The sequence below is a fragment of the Ascidiella aspersa genome, chromosome 8 (assembly GCF_963924565.1).
Source record: "Ascidiella aspersa chromosome 8, kaAscAspe10.2, whole genome shotgun sequence".
NCBI classification, from domain to species: Eukaryota; Metazoa; Chordata; class Ascidiacea; order Phlebobranchia; family Ascidiidae; genus Ascidiella; species Ascidiella aspersa.
The window spans coordinates 8648307-8665611 of NC_139454.1; the positions used below are offsets into that span (position 1 = coordinate 8648307).

Below are 17305 nucleotides of genomic sequence, written 5' to 3' on the forward strand. Positions count from 1 at the left end.
TACTGCGGAAATATTATAGGATCCAGTGGTATACAAAACTAAAATATTTTTTAGATAAAAAAATATTTAGGGGTAGGCTACGTGACCGCTTTAGGGCAAACAAATGTTTTTTTAAAGACAAAAAGGGTTAAACCACAGGTGTAACTTACTGTGGCTCTTACTGCCTTGTAAAATGACCCTTACTACAATACTGTTTTACTTAAAGAGGAAATTGTTTTTAAACAATTCTAAGGGTCATATTGTATTAAAACCAATGGCGTATGAAAAACATAAACAATACCAGATTAGTATATTACAATAACCATTTAACTTGCCTGAGGAGCACTTTCGGGTGCAAAAGTGTTGTCTGGAAAATCAATTGCTGAATTACCAGGCACCATCGGTCGAGAACTAACAATCTTTCTGGTATGCGCTGGTTTTTCGCCAAGAGAAAGTTGCTAAAATTTAAATAGGATATTTATCATATATTTACATATATTTTATCAGCTTTTTCAAAGCCCTGTAAACCAAATAAGCGTTGCACTGAGGTAAAATTTAGTTAAATGAAGCCCTGTCCATCAACCCAAACGGTTGATTAATTTCGCAACAACAATAATACCTCGGCAGGTTGTGGTTTCGGGCCATTCCCCTCTACAGAAACCTCGGAATCGCTTGACGATAAGTCGCCCAATTCCACAAGGGAGTGACGTATAATGCAACCAACGTCCATTTCCTGTCAAATTAAACTTCACTTTATTAAAAACAATGTGTGGAAGCTCCAGAAACGAACATTTAACATTGACTTACACAAAGGTATTTCAAGAATCTATTAAAGTTTTGAGTGAGCTGTAACAAGGGATAAGTAGTTTACAGCATAATACACAAGTTTTAATACTCACATGCTTGTTTATTTATCGATTAAATTGACCCTACTGCGGAAATATTATAGGATCCAGTGGTATATAAAACTAAAATGTTTTTTAGATAAAAAAATATTTAGGGGTACGTGACCGCTTTAGGGCAAACAAATGTTTTTTTAAAGACAAAAAGGGTTAAACCACAGGTGTAACTTACGGTGGCTCTTACTGCCTTGTAAAATGACCCTTACCACAATACTGTTTTACTTAAAGAGGAAATTGTTTTTAAATAATACTAAGGGTCATATTGTATTAAAACCAACGGCATATTAAAATCATAAACAAAACCAGATTAGTATATTACAATGACCATTTAACTTGCCTGAGGAGCACTTTCGGGTGCAAAAGTGGTGTCTGGAAAATCAATTGCTGAATTACCAGGCACCATCGGTCGAGGATTAACAACCTTTCTGGAATGCGCTGGTTTTTCGCCAAGAGAAAGTTGCTAAAATTTAAATAGGATATTTATCATATATTTACATATATTTTGTCAGCTTTTTCAAAGCCCTGTAAACCAAATATGCATTACATTGAGGTAAAATTTAGTTTAATGAAGCCCTGTCCATCAACCCAAACGGTTGATTAATTTCGCAACAACAATAATACCTCAGCAGGTTGTAGTTTCGGGCCATTCCCCTCTACAGAAACCTCGGAATCGCTTGACGATAAGTCGCCCAATTCCATAAGAGACTGACGTATAATACAACCAACGTCCATTGCCTGTCAAATTAAACTTCACTTTATTAAAAGCAATGTGTGGAAGCTCCAGAAACGAACATTTCACATTGACTTACACAAAGGTATTTCAAGAATCTATTAAAGTTTTGAGTGAGCTGTAACAAGGGATAAGTAGTTTACAGCCTAATGCACAAGTTTTAATACTCACATCTTTGTTTATTTATCGATTAAATTGACCCTACTGCGGAAATATTATAGGATCCAGTGGTATACAAAACTAAAATATTTTTTAGATAAAAAAATATTTAGGGGTAGGCTACGTGACCGCTTTAGGGCAAACAAATGTTTTTTTAAAGACAAAAAGGGTTAAACCACAGGTGTAACTTACTGTGGCTCTTACTGCCTTGTAAAATGACCCTTACTACAATACTGTTTTACTTAAAGAGGAAATTGTTTTTAAACAATTCTAAGGGTCATATTGTATTAAAACCAATGGCGTATGAAAAACATAAACAATACCAGATTAGTATATTACAATAACCATTTAACTTGCCTGAGGAGCACTTTCGGGTGCAAAAGTGTTGTCTGGAAAATCAATTGCTGAATTACCAGGCACCATCGGTCGAGAACTAACAATCTTTCTGGTATGCGCTGGTTTTTCGCCAAGAGAAAGTTGCTAAAATTTAAATAGGATATTTATCATATATTTACATATATTTTATCAGCTTTTTCAAAGCCCTGTAAACCAAATAAGCGTTGCACTGAGGTAAAATTTAGTTAAATGAAGCCCTGTCCATCAACCCAAACGGTTGATTAATTTCGCAACAACAATAATACCTCAGCAGGTTGTGGTTTCGGGCCATTCCCCTCTACAGAAACCTCGGAATCGCTTGACAATAAGTCGCCCAATTCCACAAGGCAGTGACGTATAATGCAACCAACGTCCATTTCCTGTCAAATTAAACTTCACTTTATTAAAAACAATGTGTGGAAGCTCCAGAAACGAACATTTAACATTGACTTACACAAAGGTATTTCAAGAATCTATTAAAGTTTTGAGTGAGCTGTAACAAGGGATAAGTAGTTTACAGCCTAATACACAAGTTTTAATACTCACATGCTTGTTTATTTATCGATTAAATTGACCCTACTGCGGAAATCCTATAGGATCCAGTGGTATATAAAACTAAAATGTTTTTTAGATAAAAAAATATTTAGGGGTACGTGACCGCTTTAGGGCAAACAAATGTTTTTTTAAAGACAAAAAGGGTTAAACCACAGGTGTAACTTACGGTGGCTCTTACTGCCTTGTAAAATGACCCTTACCACAATACTGTTTTGCTTAAAGAGGAAATTGTTTTTAAATAATTCTAAGGGTCATATTGTATTAAAACCAATGGCGTATGAAAAACATAAACAAAACCAGATTAGTATATTACAATGACCATTTAACTTGCCTGGGGAGCACTTTCGGGTGCAAAAGTGGTGTCTGGAAAATCAATTGCTGAATTACCAGGCACCATCGGTCGAGGATTAACAACCTTTCTGGCATGCGCTGGTTTTTCGCCAAGAGAAAGTTGCTAAAATTTAAATAGGATATTTATCATATATTTACATATATTTTGTCAGCTTTTTCAAAGCCCTGTAAACCAAATAAGCATTACATTGAGGTAAAATTTAGATTAATGAAGCCCTTTCCATTAACCCAAACGGTTGATTAATTTCGCAACAACAATAATACCTCAGCAGGTTGTAGTTTCGGGCCATTCCCCTCTACAGAAACCTCGGAATCGCTTGACGATAAGTCGCCCAATTCCACAAGGGACTGACGTATAATACAACCAACGTCCATTTCCTGTCAAATTAAACTTAACTTTATTAAAAACAATGTGTGGAAGCTCCAGAAACGAACATTTAACATTGACTCACACAAAGGTGTTTCAAGAATCTAATAAAGTTTTGAGTGAGCTGTAACAAGCAAGTAGTTTACAGCCTAATACACAATTTTAATACTCACATGTTTGTTTATTTATCGATTAAATTGACCCTACTGCGGAAATATTATAGGATCCAGTGGTATATAAAACTAAAATGTTTTTTAGATAAAAAAATATTTAGGGGTACGTGACCGCTTTAGGGCAAACAAATGTTTTTTTAAAGACAAAAAGGGTTAAACCACAGGTGTAACTTACGGTGGCTCTTACTGCCTTGTAAAATGACCCTTACCACAATACTGTTTTACTTAAAGAGGAAATTGTTTTAAATAATACTAAGGGTCATATTGTATTAAAACCAACAGCATATTAAAATCATAAACAAAACCAGATTAGTATATTACAATGACCATTTAACTTGCCTGAGGAGCACTTTCGGGTGCAAAAGTGGTGTCTGGAAAATCAATTGCTGAATTACCAGGCACCATCGGTCGAGGATTAACAACCTTTCTGGCATTCGCTGGTTTTTCGCCAAGAGAAAGTTGCTAAAATTTAAATAGGATATTTATCATATATTTACATATATTTTGTCAGCTTTTTCAAAGCCCTGTAAACCAAATAAGCATTACATTGAGGTAAAATTTAGATTAATGAAGCCCTTTCCATCAACCCAAACGGTTGATTAATTTCGCAACAACAATAATACCTCAGCAGGTTGTAGTTTTGGGCCATTCCCCTCTACAGAAACCTCGGAATCGCTTGACGATAAGTCGCCCAATTCCACAAGGGACTGACGTATAATACAACCAACGTCCATTGCCTGTCAAATTAAACTTAACTTTATTAAAAACAATGTGTGGAAGCTCCAGAAACGAACATTTAACATTGACTCACACAAAGGTGTTTCAAGAATCTAATAAAGTTTTGAGTGAGCTGTAACAAGCAAGTAATTTACAGCCTAATACACAATTTTAATACTCACATGTTTGTTTATTTATCGATTAAATTGACCCTACTGCGGAAATATTATAGGATCCAGTGGTATATAAAACTAAAATGTTTTTTAGATAAAAAAATATTTAGGGGTACGTGACCGCTTTAGGGCAAACAAATGTTTTTTTAAAGACAAAAAGGGTTAAACCACAGGTGTAACTTACGGTGGCTCTTACTGCCTTGTAAAATGACCCTTACCACAATACTGTTTTACTTAAAGAGGAAATTGTTTTTAAATAATACTAAGGGTCATATTGTATTAAAACCAACGGCATATTAAAATCATAAACAAAACCAGATTAGTATATTACAATGACCATTTAACTTGCCTGAGGAGCACTTTCGGGTGCAATAGTGGTGTCTAGAAAATCAATTGCTGAATTACCAGGCACCATCGGTCGAGGATTAACAACCTTTCTGGAATGCGCTGGTTTTTCGCCAAGAGAAAGTTGCTAAAATTTAAATAGGATATTTATCATATATTTACATATATTTTGTCAGCTTTTTCAAAGCCCTGTAAACCAAATAAGCATTGCATTGAGGTAAAATTTAGTTTAATGAAGCCCTGTCCATCAACCCAAACGGTTGATTACTTTCGCAACAACAATAATACCTCAGCAGGTTGTGGTTTCGGACCATTCCCCTCTACAGAAACCTCGGAATCGCTTGACGATAAGTCGCCCAATTCCACAAGGGACTGACGTATAATACAACCAACGTCCATTGCCTGTCAAATTAAACTTCACTTTATTAAAAACAATGTGTGGAAGCTCCAGAAACGAACATTTAACATTGACTTACACAAAGGTATTTCAAGAATCTATTAAAGTTTTGAGTGAGCTGTAACAAGGGATAAGTAGTTTACAGCCTAATACACAAGTTTTAATACTCACATGTTTGTTTATTTATCGATTAAATTGACCCTACTGCGGAAATATTATAGGATCCAGTGGTATACAAAACTAAAATATTTTTTAGATAAAAAAATATTTAGGGGTACGTGACCGCTTTAGGGCAAACAAATGTTTTTTTAAAGACAAAAAGGGTTAAACCACAGGTGTAACTTACGGTGGCTCTTACTGCCTTGTAAAATGACACTTACCACAATACTGTTTTACTTAAAGAGGAAATTGTTTTTAAATAATTCTAAGGGTCATATTGTATTAAAACCAATGGCGTATGAAAAACATAAACAAAACCAGATTAGTATATTACAATGACCATTTAACTTGCCTGAGGAGCACTTTCGGGTGCAAAAGTGGTGTCTGGAAAATCAATTGCTGAATTACCAGGCACCATCGGTCGAGAACTAACAATCTTTCTGGTATGCGTTGGTTTTTCGCCAATAGAAAGTTGCTAAAATTTAAATAGGATAGTTATCATATATTTACATATATTTTATCAGCTTTTTCAAAGCCCTGTAAACCAAATAAGCATTGCATTGAGGTAAAATTTAGTTTAATGAAGCCCTGTCCATTAACCCAAACGGTTGATTAATTTCGCAACAACAATAATACCTCAGCAGGTTGTGGTTTCGGGCCATTCCCCTCTTCAGAAACCTCGGAATCGCTTGACGATAAGTCGCCCAATTCCACAAGGGACTGACGTATAGTACAACCAACGTCTATTTCCTGTCAAATTAAACTTCACTTTATTAAAAACAATGTGTGGAAGCTCCAGAAACGAACATTTAACATTGACTTACTCAAAGGTATTTCAAGAATCTATTAAAGTTTTGAGTGAGCTGTAACAAGGGATAAGTAGTTTACAGCCTAATACACAAGTTTTAATACTCACATGTTTGTTTATTTATCGATTAAATTGACCCTACTGCGGAAATATTATAGGATCCAGTGGTATACAAAAATAAAATGTTTTTTAGATAAAAAAATATTTAGGGGTACGTGACCGCTTTAGGGCAAACAAATGTTTTTTTAAAGACAAAAAGGGTTAAACCACAGGTGTAACTTACGGTGGCTCTTACTGCCTTGTAAAATGACACTTACCACAATACTGTTTTACTTAAAGAGGAAATTGTTTTTAAATAATTCTAAGGGTCATATTGTATTAAAACCAATGGTGTATGAAAAACATAAACAAAACCAGATTAGTATATTACAATATGACCATTTAACTTGCCTGAGGACCACTTTCGGGTGCAAAAGTGGTGTCTGGAAAATCAATTGCTGAATTACCAGGCACCATCGGTCGAGAACTAACAATCTTTCTGGCATGCGCTGGTTTTTCGCCAAGAGAAAGTTGCTAAAATTTAAATAGGATATTTATCATATATTTACATATATTTTATCAGCTTTTTCAAAGCCCTGTAAACCAAATAAGCATTACATTGAGGTGAAAATAGTTCAATTAAGCCGTGTCCATAAATCCAAACGGTTGATTAATTTAGCAACAACAATAATACCTCAGCAGGTTGAGGTTTCGGGCCATTCCCCTCTACAGAAACCTCGGAATCGCTTGGCGATAAGTCGCCCAATTCCACAAGGGACTGACGTATAATACAATCAACATCCATCGTCTGTCAAATTAAACTCTACTTTAATAAATCCAATGTGTGGAAGCTCCAGAAACAAACATTTAACATTGACTCACACAAACGTGTTTTAACAAGTTTAAAAACACACATGTTTTTTTATTTATCGATTAAATTGACCCATCTGTGGAAAATGTTATAGGATCCAGTGGGATATAAAAATAATTTTTTTTTAGATGAAAAATATTTAGGGGTACGTGCCCGCGTTAGGGCAAACAATTTTTTTTTCCATTGCCTGTCAAATTAAACTTCACTTTAATAAATCCAAAGTGTTGAAGCTTTAGAAACAAACATATAACATTGCCTAACACAGAGGTGTTTTAAGAATCTATTGAAGTTTTAATTAAGTTGTAACATGTAATTACAGCCTATTGTACAAGTTTAAATGATAACATGGTTTGTTAATTTTCTAATAAATGTATCCTACTGTGTAAAATATAAGGATCCGTTGCGATATAGAACTAAGATAATTTTTTTTATATAAAAAATACGTAGGGGTCCGTGACCGCTTTAGGGCAAACAAAGGGGGTTTCACAGACAAAAGGTTTAAAACCACTGATATAAATTTGCGGTGGATTTTACTGCCTTGTAAATAGGACCCTTACTGCAATACTGTATTATTTTATAATGTGTATATATGTATATTAGGCCTATATTATTTTTAAATCATAGTAAGGGTCATATTGTATTAAAACCAACGACATATTAAAAACATAAACAAAACCACATTAGACTATTAAATTAAACATTTAACTTACCGCAGGACCACTGTCAGTTGCAAAACTGCTGCCTGGAAAAACAATTGCCAGTCTGGCAGGCAACATCGTTCGAGGTTTTGACGGAACAACTTTTCTGGCATAAGGTGTTTTATCGCCAAGAGAAAGTTGCTAAAATTGAAATAGGGATATTTATCATATTTTGACGATGTTATGCATTAAGTTTAATGTGTAAAACAACAAAATTGTATTCTTTATACTATAGCAATGAACGCGGTATTTTATGTTATGAAAACTTGAGTTGGTGTGCGTTAGCTTAACGTCTTACTTCGTTTGAAGAACCAGAGTTTTTTTCTTCGATCTTTGATAGCTCAAAACTAGGGCTCTGTAAAAAACGGCCGTATATATGTTAGTATATAGCAGCGGTTCCCAAACTGGTGTCCGCGGACCAACTGGGGTCCGTAGAGCAGTTTCAGACGGTCCGCAAAGTACAGCAATGATTGTGATTCGATAAAAAAGCTTCCCCGGTTACTTGATAGGTTAGTTGCAGCAAAACAAGTTCACCCATCTTATTAAACGCTTACCGTATTTCAAAGTTTTTGTTTTGTCTCATTGGTGTAGTTTTTGCATTTTTCCAATAGCATTCTTTGATTTTTATAGGGCCGCAAAATATCAAAAAAAATAAAAAAGGGCCCGCCAGACAAAATTTTTAGAAAAGTTTGGGAACCGCTGGTCTATAGGTTTAGAAGGGTTACCCTACCGTATTTTTCAACACTTGTTAAAAATTCAAAACTAAAGCAAACTTGTGAACGCTATTTGGCAAAGAATTTCGGTGCAAACAATTATTCGGTGATCTCAATATGCTACGTCACGCGATTTGACGTCAACTAACCTTGCTCACCTCGGGAGAAGGGGCTCCGGTAAGTTGGATTGCTGTCTCGACCGAGAGAGTTGACGATAAATCACCATCAGCTTTCTGTTTAATGAAGGTTATAAAAGGTTTTAAAGAATACAAAAGATCGAATCATATCAACGCAGATGTGTAGCAGCACGACGGAATATTATCGAGTAATGCATGCTTCAAGAGAAAGAGTTTGTTTAAGCACGAAAATTACTGTGTTGATGCGCCACGTTTTCTTATAAAAAAATTGCCATTAAAACATCAAAGGTGAGTTTGTTTTCGCTTTGTGTTAACGATCTCAAGGAATCTTTAGGGTGTCTACTTTATTTGTTTGCTATTTTGTACAATGTTATGACTATAGGACTATATGTTTTAATAACAATCTTGTAAATTGACAGAAAATTGTGTTGTGCATTTCTAAGCCAGCATTGCTGTCCGAGATGCAGGTTTAATGAAACAGGCTAGCTTTATGGTGATTTACTGATAGGCGCAAGGCACAATATGTATCTAATGATGTAGCATGCGGCTTTGACATATCTTAACTCACCTCGGGAGACATAATTCCGGACGGTTTGAATACAATTTCGTCGGAAAATGTCAGTGCAGAAGCATCAGACGATTTCTGTTGAAAACAGATATAAGGTAACGAGTTAAAAAAATGAACCTTGCGGTAACAACGCTATACAGTCAATAGGAATTTCATAATAAAATGATTTTTTTGTATTTGGCCAAAAAATTAACCAAGGTTGTCAAACAAGCGCTTAGTTATTATCGTTATGTTATTTGTTACTGACTGTTTTTCAAAGCGACATGGGATTTGGATAACTAAACACTTACCCATAATACCAGTAAATACCGTTTAAAACTAATATAAAAAAGTGGAAGAAAAAGTAAAAAGAAAATCCAACGGGAGAGCGCGCGATATTATTTTAAATCAAGTCTATTTGCTGAAACCTAATCGCAAACTCTCTAAAGAATCCACACTTTTAAAATTTTGGATGAATAGAGACTATAGGTGGGGAGGAACATTAGTTGTGAAACACAGAATCATTTTTTCGGTCTTTTAATATTAAGTGAAATATTTTTAAGGCTCATAACATCTGTTTTCTTTCTTTTTTATGGCATTCAAAAATACCAGACAACAAAACAAAAACAGAATATTGACGTCATAACGCGGACCGCGAGATTAAGTTATTCAAGAATATACTTTTGGGAAAATTAAGTCTGCAAGTTAACTGAAAAAAAAAACATAAGCCGCAATGCGCTAGGGAACACAATATTATACACTAAGGCTTACAATTTAAATGAACAACCGAGCGCGAAACACTTTTAATCATTGATGCTAAATAATTCGTGAACTAATATCGCCCTTATCAACATCAAAAACACAAAACACTTTCCGACTTACCTTGCGAGATTGATTTCCGGGTTGTTGGTTTGCCGGGTCGACCAAAAGAGTCGACACAGCCGAACCATCACGAGAATTCTTGTTGAATTTAAGGAAAAAATGTAAATAAAACTCTTGGGCTGTCATAGATTAATCATCTCTGTGTTTGTTTATATTATAGGAGTAATAATTTCGTCTATGTAATGCGCTACGTTATACAGATGTACTTATTTACGTTAATGTTATAACGAAAATAATTATAAACCTTAAGATAAAAAGACTTAAATTGATTTTTTAAAGTTTATTGACTGGAACACTAATTGGTACACTTACCTCAATTTCAGACATGCTTTCGCTGGGTTTTTGATAAAATCAATAGACTTTATAGAGAGTTTTTGAACGTAAAGTTCTCCAACAGTATTTTGCGTTGCAAGCAAGGCAAAACGTAAAGTCTAAAAAATTTTTCCCTGCCTTTACCTTGCCTGCTTTTGTTACGTCACAATATAAAACAATTAAGGTTGAATATAACAAGGTTGAGTAAAATTGCTGAGAAATACATGTTAATTGTCTATATCAGGGGTGGGCAAACTGCGGTTCGCGAGCGGCATGCGGCTCTTCGGCATGTTTTTTGTGGCTCTTCTAGTTAAATCGTAAAATTCCCAAAAAATATAAATTAACAAGAGTACCGTTTATAAACGTTTCTCTCTTTTTCTTTCTTTATGTAGGCCGGCATTTCGTTTATGACCTAACACTATCCATGAGTCCGAAGTTAGTTATCAAAAGACTGATATTAATAAATACTGTGCGTGTTATGTAATTACTACCGTTATTATTATTTTGTTGATTATTACCGTTTCGTTGTGTTACAATTCTGTTATTATTGCGACTGACCTTGCATTATTTACCGTTTTGTATTAAAATATTTTTGTGGCTCTCTGGTACTTGTATTTTCTGCAAATGGCTCTTCAATTGAATACATTTGCCCACCCCTGGTCTATATAGAAATGAAACGGAAGACGAGTTTTAGTTTAACAGCAAAGCATCAAATAAGAAATATAAATTCAGCGGAATGTGCTAACTTGAAGGGCTCTAACAAAATACCAGTTGTTACAGGCAATAATAAACTTCAGGTATATAGGAATTCACAGATAATTTTATCAAGTGGAAAAATAAATTAATTAAAAAACTTATGGTTAAGATACTAATTACCTAGTTTTTTCATTTTACATTATTGATAGTCTAATAGACCCCACAAAAACGTGACGGTTGTGCGAAAGAAGACGGCAAACATTGCCCTTTCTTAAAAAATAGCCCGTTTTTAGTGTTCATTGTTTTCATTAAGTAAATGCTTTTTTTTAAGTGTTTTACTTAGTAGGCTTTTTAGATTAAACATCGAATTACAGTATTATATAGGTTTCAGTTTAGTTGAAGACGTTGATATTGCTCCGTATCGAAAATTTATAAACAGGTTTCAAAAACAACTTTGGTCGAGCCAGAGCTAAACCACAACTTTGAAATTCTCCGAACAAAGATCGTATTTTTAAACAAATTTGAACTGGAAAAAAAATCGGTTCGATTTGCGGATTCAAAGCAAAGAGAGTTTTATACCAATGACTGGAAAATAAATTAATAAAAATGGCGGATTTTTGTCGTCTGTCATGCTCTGATGCGTTTGGAAAAACAGCGAACGCTTCAAGGTCACACAACACAAGCTGGCCTAGGAAATTTATTGGCGGAGTGGAATGGGAGTCAATTATTGTTATATTTATATTTTTGATATTAATTCTTAACAAAACCAAATAATTTGCGTTGTCGTAGGATTCTAGAAGAGCGCCGAAAATCCTAATTAGGTTGACTGATTTTAGTAATCCTTTCCGAAGGCATCTTGTGATATGAGCCCTCATTAGAGTCTTTAAATTCTAGTTTCCCTTGTAACCCCCCATGGAGGCAAATTAGACGACATTAATGGATTTTAAAGAATTGTGGCCGACTGCTTTCTTTAAGTTGTGGCAGCAAAAAATTCTAGCCAACTTTTTTTGGCTTAAATCCTATGAACATTTTGTGATATAGACGCCAGAAATGATATTTTTTATTGTAAAACGGTAAATTTAAAATTCGTAAATTATACTTTCGCTTAAATTTTTGTGTGTGTAGAATTTAATTTTTTTCATGAGAAAATTTTGTAAACTTTTAGATATGTTTAGTTCTTAATGTTATTCACACCTTAAAATGATTTTGTTCAATTTATAGGCCGCTAGTAACTTGGAATCGGTGTTACAAACACTTTATTACAAGAAAATAGAGAAAGCTTTGTTTAGTAAATATTTGATTTTTGAAAGCAGTTTCCTGTATTCCTTTTTTCAAGAAGGAAGTCATGAAATTCAAAACTCTGGATGTGGTTTTCTATTGGGCTGTATGACACTATGTTGACAATAATCCTCCGGACACAGTTATTGACTGGATAAACTATCTCTGGGAGATCATAATGTAAATCTACTGTCTAAAATGCTTGTTGAAAGAAAATGTAGAAATATAGAGCTTATTTTTGTGTTTTAGCCTGTGTTGTCCAAAATAATTGTAGTTGAAACAAGCAACGTTTTTTCAGAAGTAGCAAACCTGATTCACAATCTGCAAATAATTTGCCCAGTGTGCCATCTAGCGGCCATCGACGAGTTGTTTTTTGCTCAATAAAAATTAAGCTCTAGATTGCCCAAGAACGACAGGATGATACTGCATCGCAATCAAATATCAAGGTAAGCATTGTGTCCAAGACCTCAATTTGGTAAAATAAGTGGCTGACTTATAATTTAAATAGGTATAAAATTTATGTTTAAAATAAACAATGTAACCCTTAGCATTACAAATGTCACTTAATAAATGAAATTCACTTTTAATATTCTGTTATTGTTGTCAGGCCATCAACCATTTTTTCTAATTTCTCTCACCGTATGGCTTAACACAAGTAATATAAAAAATTGTGCAGAACACTAAAACCGAAGCAGAGAAAGAGAAACACAATCCTGGTTATTTAAATGAATTCATGTGGTGCTGACAGGAGAATGAAAAGGGTATTATCCGAAGGTACAGATTGTAAATGTTTGAGCAGTTTTTCATCTAGTTTGTTTTGTTTCTTTGTGCCCAAATTGAGGGTTTCCATACCTAAAAAGAACCTTTCACGGTTAGAAACTGATAGTTAAGTTTCATGGATGGCTGTATTTATTTGTATTATTGATGTATCTTCAGTTATTAGTCCAAACGTATATCTTAATGCTAAAAAATTTGTTCAAAATAAAATTCCTTACTATTCTTACCTCGTAACAAATCCATGACATTTAAACCAAGTCTATTACTGTGTTTAGGACATTGGCTGGAAATACTTCAAGCTTTGTTTAAAAGCAACCGAAAATAATTTTGTTTAGTAGATTTTGTTAAATACATGTGTGATGTATACCTAAACCGGTGGTTTTAAAAAAAAATTAAAATTTTTTACAAATTTTTTTTCCACATTTTTTTTTTTTTTGACCAATTTCTTCGTTTTCTGTCTGATTCTTCGGCCGACATAGTCGCTAAGTCGCCAGCTTTCTGCCATGCTGAGTATAATGTTACAAAGGTACAACATTAAACATTAGTCTTACAACACCTGTTGTTCTTGAGCAAACTTATATGCACATAACCAGCTCAAATGCAGTTAAATCACAAGTAACATAAAAGAATACTGTTTTTGTTAAAAACTTTAATTAAAATGATCATAAAAGACATTTAAATATTGATATAAATAACGGTATTTATATTCTATTTTAACAGAAATTATACTGTAGACTTCATGAATCATATGACTTGTAATGCCATAGAATGCGTATAGTCTTTTGTATGAATGGATTTAAGTAAACAGATTAAAATTTGTGCAAAAAAATTGATGTTTTGCAATAAAATTTATCCTTACATAGTTAAACTTGGCTAAGAGAATAGGGGAGTGGTATATTCTGGTGGCCCTGTGATGCAACAATGTACAAAGATAAAAACTCGCTGTACCAACTCTAATTACAGTAGAACAAATGTACGACTATAACATGGCCCACAAATGCATAATAGAAATAAAATACTATAAAAAAATTGGTCCTTGCATATAAAAAAAGCCTAAAAGACCAACATTTGGGCTGCCAGGCCACAGTTTTCCGACCACTGATCTAAACAATGAATTATATATATTTTCAGTCCTTTACCTTTCTATATTCTAAAAAATTTTAGCTTTTTTTGGTGACTGTGGTTATGTGTGAAGCATAACCCTCACTTGAATGTAAGTTATGCCAATTTAATCAAAAGTTGCGAAGCAGGTGTATAATATTTTGTGACATTATTTACATATGGGGATGCAAAACTCCAACCTGTAGGTGCACAATTCTGATTTTCATGGACACTGTTTCATAGGTTGGTTTTACTCGAACTTGTGTGCAAACATGCAGCTGAAATCCAGTATAAGTTTGCGATGCAAGACAAATGGCTTTTATTTGGTTAAATTGGTAGAAATTTTGAAGTGACACATTAGGCTCCTAAAAGAGATTCGCATATTGCCGGAAATATAGGTATTTATAGTCCAATTTAATGGAAATTGAAAGTTCTGATTTACGTAACAAAACATTTCATTTCCGCTTTGCGCTTTTGTGCTCATCAGATTTGCCTAATACATAGACAGGACAGGAACATAGCAAAACTCAATTAGTATGCACGAGGCATTTTTTGCATTTATGTAATTTAAAACAGACAAAGAATATAGTGATAAAACAGACAAGAATATACAAACCATATTATAGCCAGTGCGATTTGACCCACCGGTGACTCGCATAATTTTTAGCAACTTATCGAGTAACGCTTAACTATTTGCTTTGTGTGATAGATCATAGGTTATATTGTGAGTAATTTCTGCTTAATTGTTGCAAAATGAATCCAGCATCGTTTTATGGGGTTGCGGTTGTCGTATATTTTTCAGGGCCCTATTTGTATGGGTGGTTCAATAATTGGGTTATTATAAATAGGGTTGATTACCAGGTTAATTTTTTATTATTATATATTACACTTTGGTTTATTTGTTATATGGTACTAAAAATATTGTAATTTTAGCAAAGTTCTTTCAAAACTATATCTGAAAATTGGGTAGTGCCTGTTAAACTTCTTTAGGTTTTCCTGTCCATTAAATTGCCAAAAATATACTCATGTTTATTTCTTGGTTGAGTAGTAAACATTAAATTAAAAGCGAATCAAATGCTACTCTATTATGTCATTTGCCATTGTGACTTTACTGGCATTTGCTTATTTTATATAAATAAATAAGTTGAGTCCTCGTAAATATTATAGCTTCGTTTGTATTGTGTAGTATTTTAAGTAAAGGATTGTACAGCATAATATTTAAAAGTAATTAAGGTGCGACAGTTTTAAAGGCTTCATACATTTTGTTTAACAACGCTTATTTGGAGTAAAAGCTTCCGCGCTCATGATAATTAATTAAATATTATCGTTTCCTTACTTGTGTTTTCAACAGAACTCATCTGATGCTGCTTTTGCATTGACATTTTCCGCCGAAATTGTTTCCCAATCTTCCGGACTTATTTGTCCAGAGGTAAGTTAGCCACATGCTACATTGTAAATATACATCTTGCGCCTATTAGTAAATAACCAACAGGCCGTTATAACCGATTTGTTAAACGCGGACAAAATCTCAGACAAAACTGTTGATGTAACGCAAATGTGCACAACACAAGTTCCAATTAATTTACAAAATTGTTCTAACAAAATTTAGTCATAAGGTCTCTGCAAAGTAGCAAAAAAGTGACACCCTTCCGAGAGCAAAATTACCTTTTATGGCTTGAATGAAAAGTATTTTAGCCTATAAGGAAACGTGATGCATTGCCACAGTAATTTACGCTAGGGATTCTCAGCATTTTATGAGTGGTAACCTCCTTACATGTGCTTTTGTTATTTTGCGCCCACTCTATTCACGTTTTAACAAACTCTCCCTACGGAGGCGCACATTACTGGATAATTTTTCGTCGTTCTGTAAAAAACACATCTACCTTAACACCTTAATATGATTCGATCTTTCATTTTCTTTAAAACCTTTTATACCCTTCATTAAACAGAAAGCTGATGGTGATTTAGCGTCGACTCTCTCCGTCGAGACAACGTCCACCCTACCGAAGCCTCGTCTCCTGAGGTGAGTAAGGTTCTGTGACATTGTATATTAGGATTACCAAATATGCTTCAGTATGCCAGCGTGGGTTGACATATACTTAAACACTAACTTTAGTTATTTCACAAAAGCAAATATTGTTTCATATAACGTTAGACTTGTGTTGTTAGAATACCAGTTTTCCTTATTATGTTCTTCCAACTAACTAAGCTATAAAGACTTCCGAAAGTTTTGTTCCCAATTTCAAATATGACCTTTTTCATTTCATTGTAAAGTTGTCTTTTGAGATGCGAAAAAACATCCATTAGTAAAGCATTAATTTTTCATTTTTTAATTATCGTTTTTAGCCCATTACATAGGCTGCAATATCGTAACATTTAAGCCTTACTTCGCACATATTATGATAAATGCAATGTTTTAACCTCTCTGAACCCATGCGTCGGTTTTCTTGCAGAGTTCTTGTTTTGACCTTCCAAATATCAAAGAGAAAAACTCGGGTTATTCAAACGAAGTAGGCTGTTAAACTAACACACGGCAACTCTGCAGTTTTATTTTTCATAATATAAATTATTGTGTTCATTGCTACACAAAGTTCATTTTTTTATTTTACGAATAAAATTGAGGAAAAACAGCCATTAATGACAAAATTTCCTGTTTAAATCGTGAGTGAATTTTCCTAGGTGATGAAGCATCCCATTCTAGTAAGGTTGTTCGGAAAAAACCTCGACTCGTTTGAACGTTGGTGTCTGGTAAACTGACAGTTGTTTTTCATGACAACTCTTTTGCATCATACAGTAGTTCGGAGGTAAGTTAAATGTTTACTTTAGCCACATGGCTTTAGTGCAAGATAACGTTGACGTAATTGATATCGGTTCGACGTTCGTGGAGCAGGCAGTTCAGTTCTGCCGCATACACATGTTTGTCCATGGGCTTACCTTACTTTTTTTGCTTTTAGTTCCTTCCGATTATACGAAATGATGCAGAGTCGTCTGTGTACCAAGTTGAATCAACAGCAAGCGAAGTGAGGCTCGATGATTGTTGTGTTTCAGGCGACCTACTTTCCCC

The 17305-nt window shown here is 34.1% G+C and overlaps 1 long non-coding RNA gene across 1 annotated transcript; it reads left to right on the forward strand.

Annotated features, from left to right (window-relative positions):
• The first annotated feature begins 13061 nt into the window (after positions 1 to 13061).
• On the forward strand, positions 13062 to 16251 carry LOC146135650 (uncharacterized). The gene is made up of 3 exons (XR_014501628.1): positions 13062 to 13137; positions 15593 to 15670; positions 16191 to 16251. It is a non-coding gene; the product is annotated as an uncharacterized LOC146135650 (long non-coding RNA).
• The last annotated feature ends 1054 nt before the right edge of the window (positions 16252 to 17305 follow it).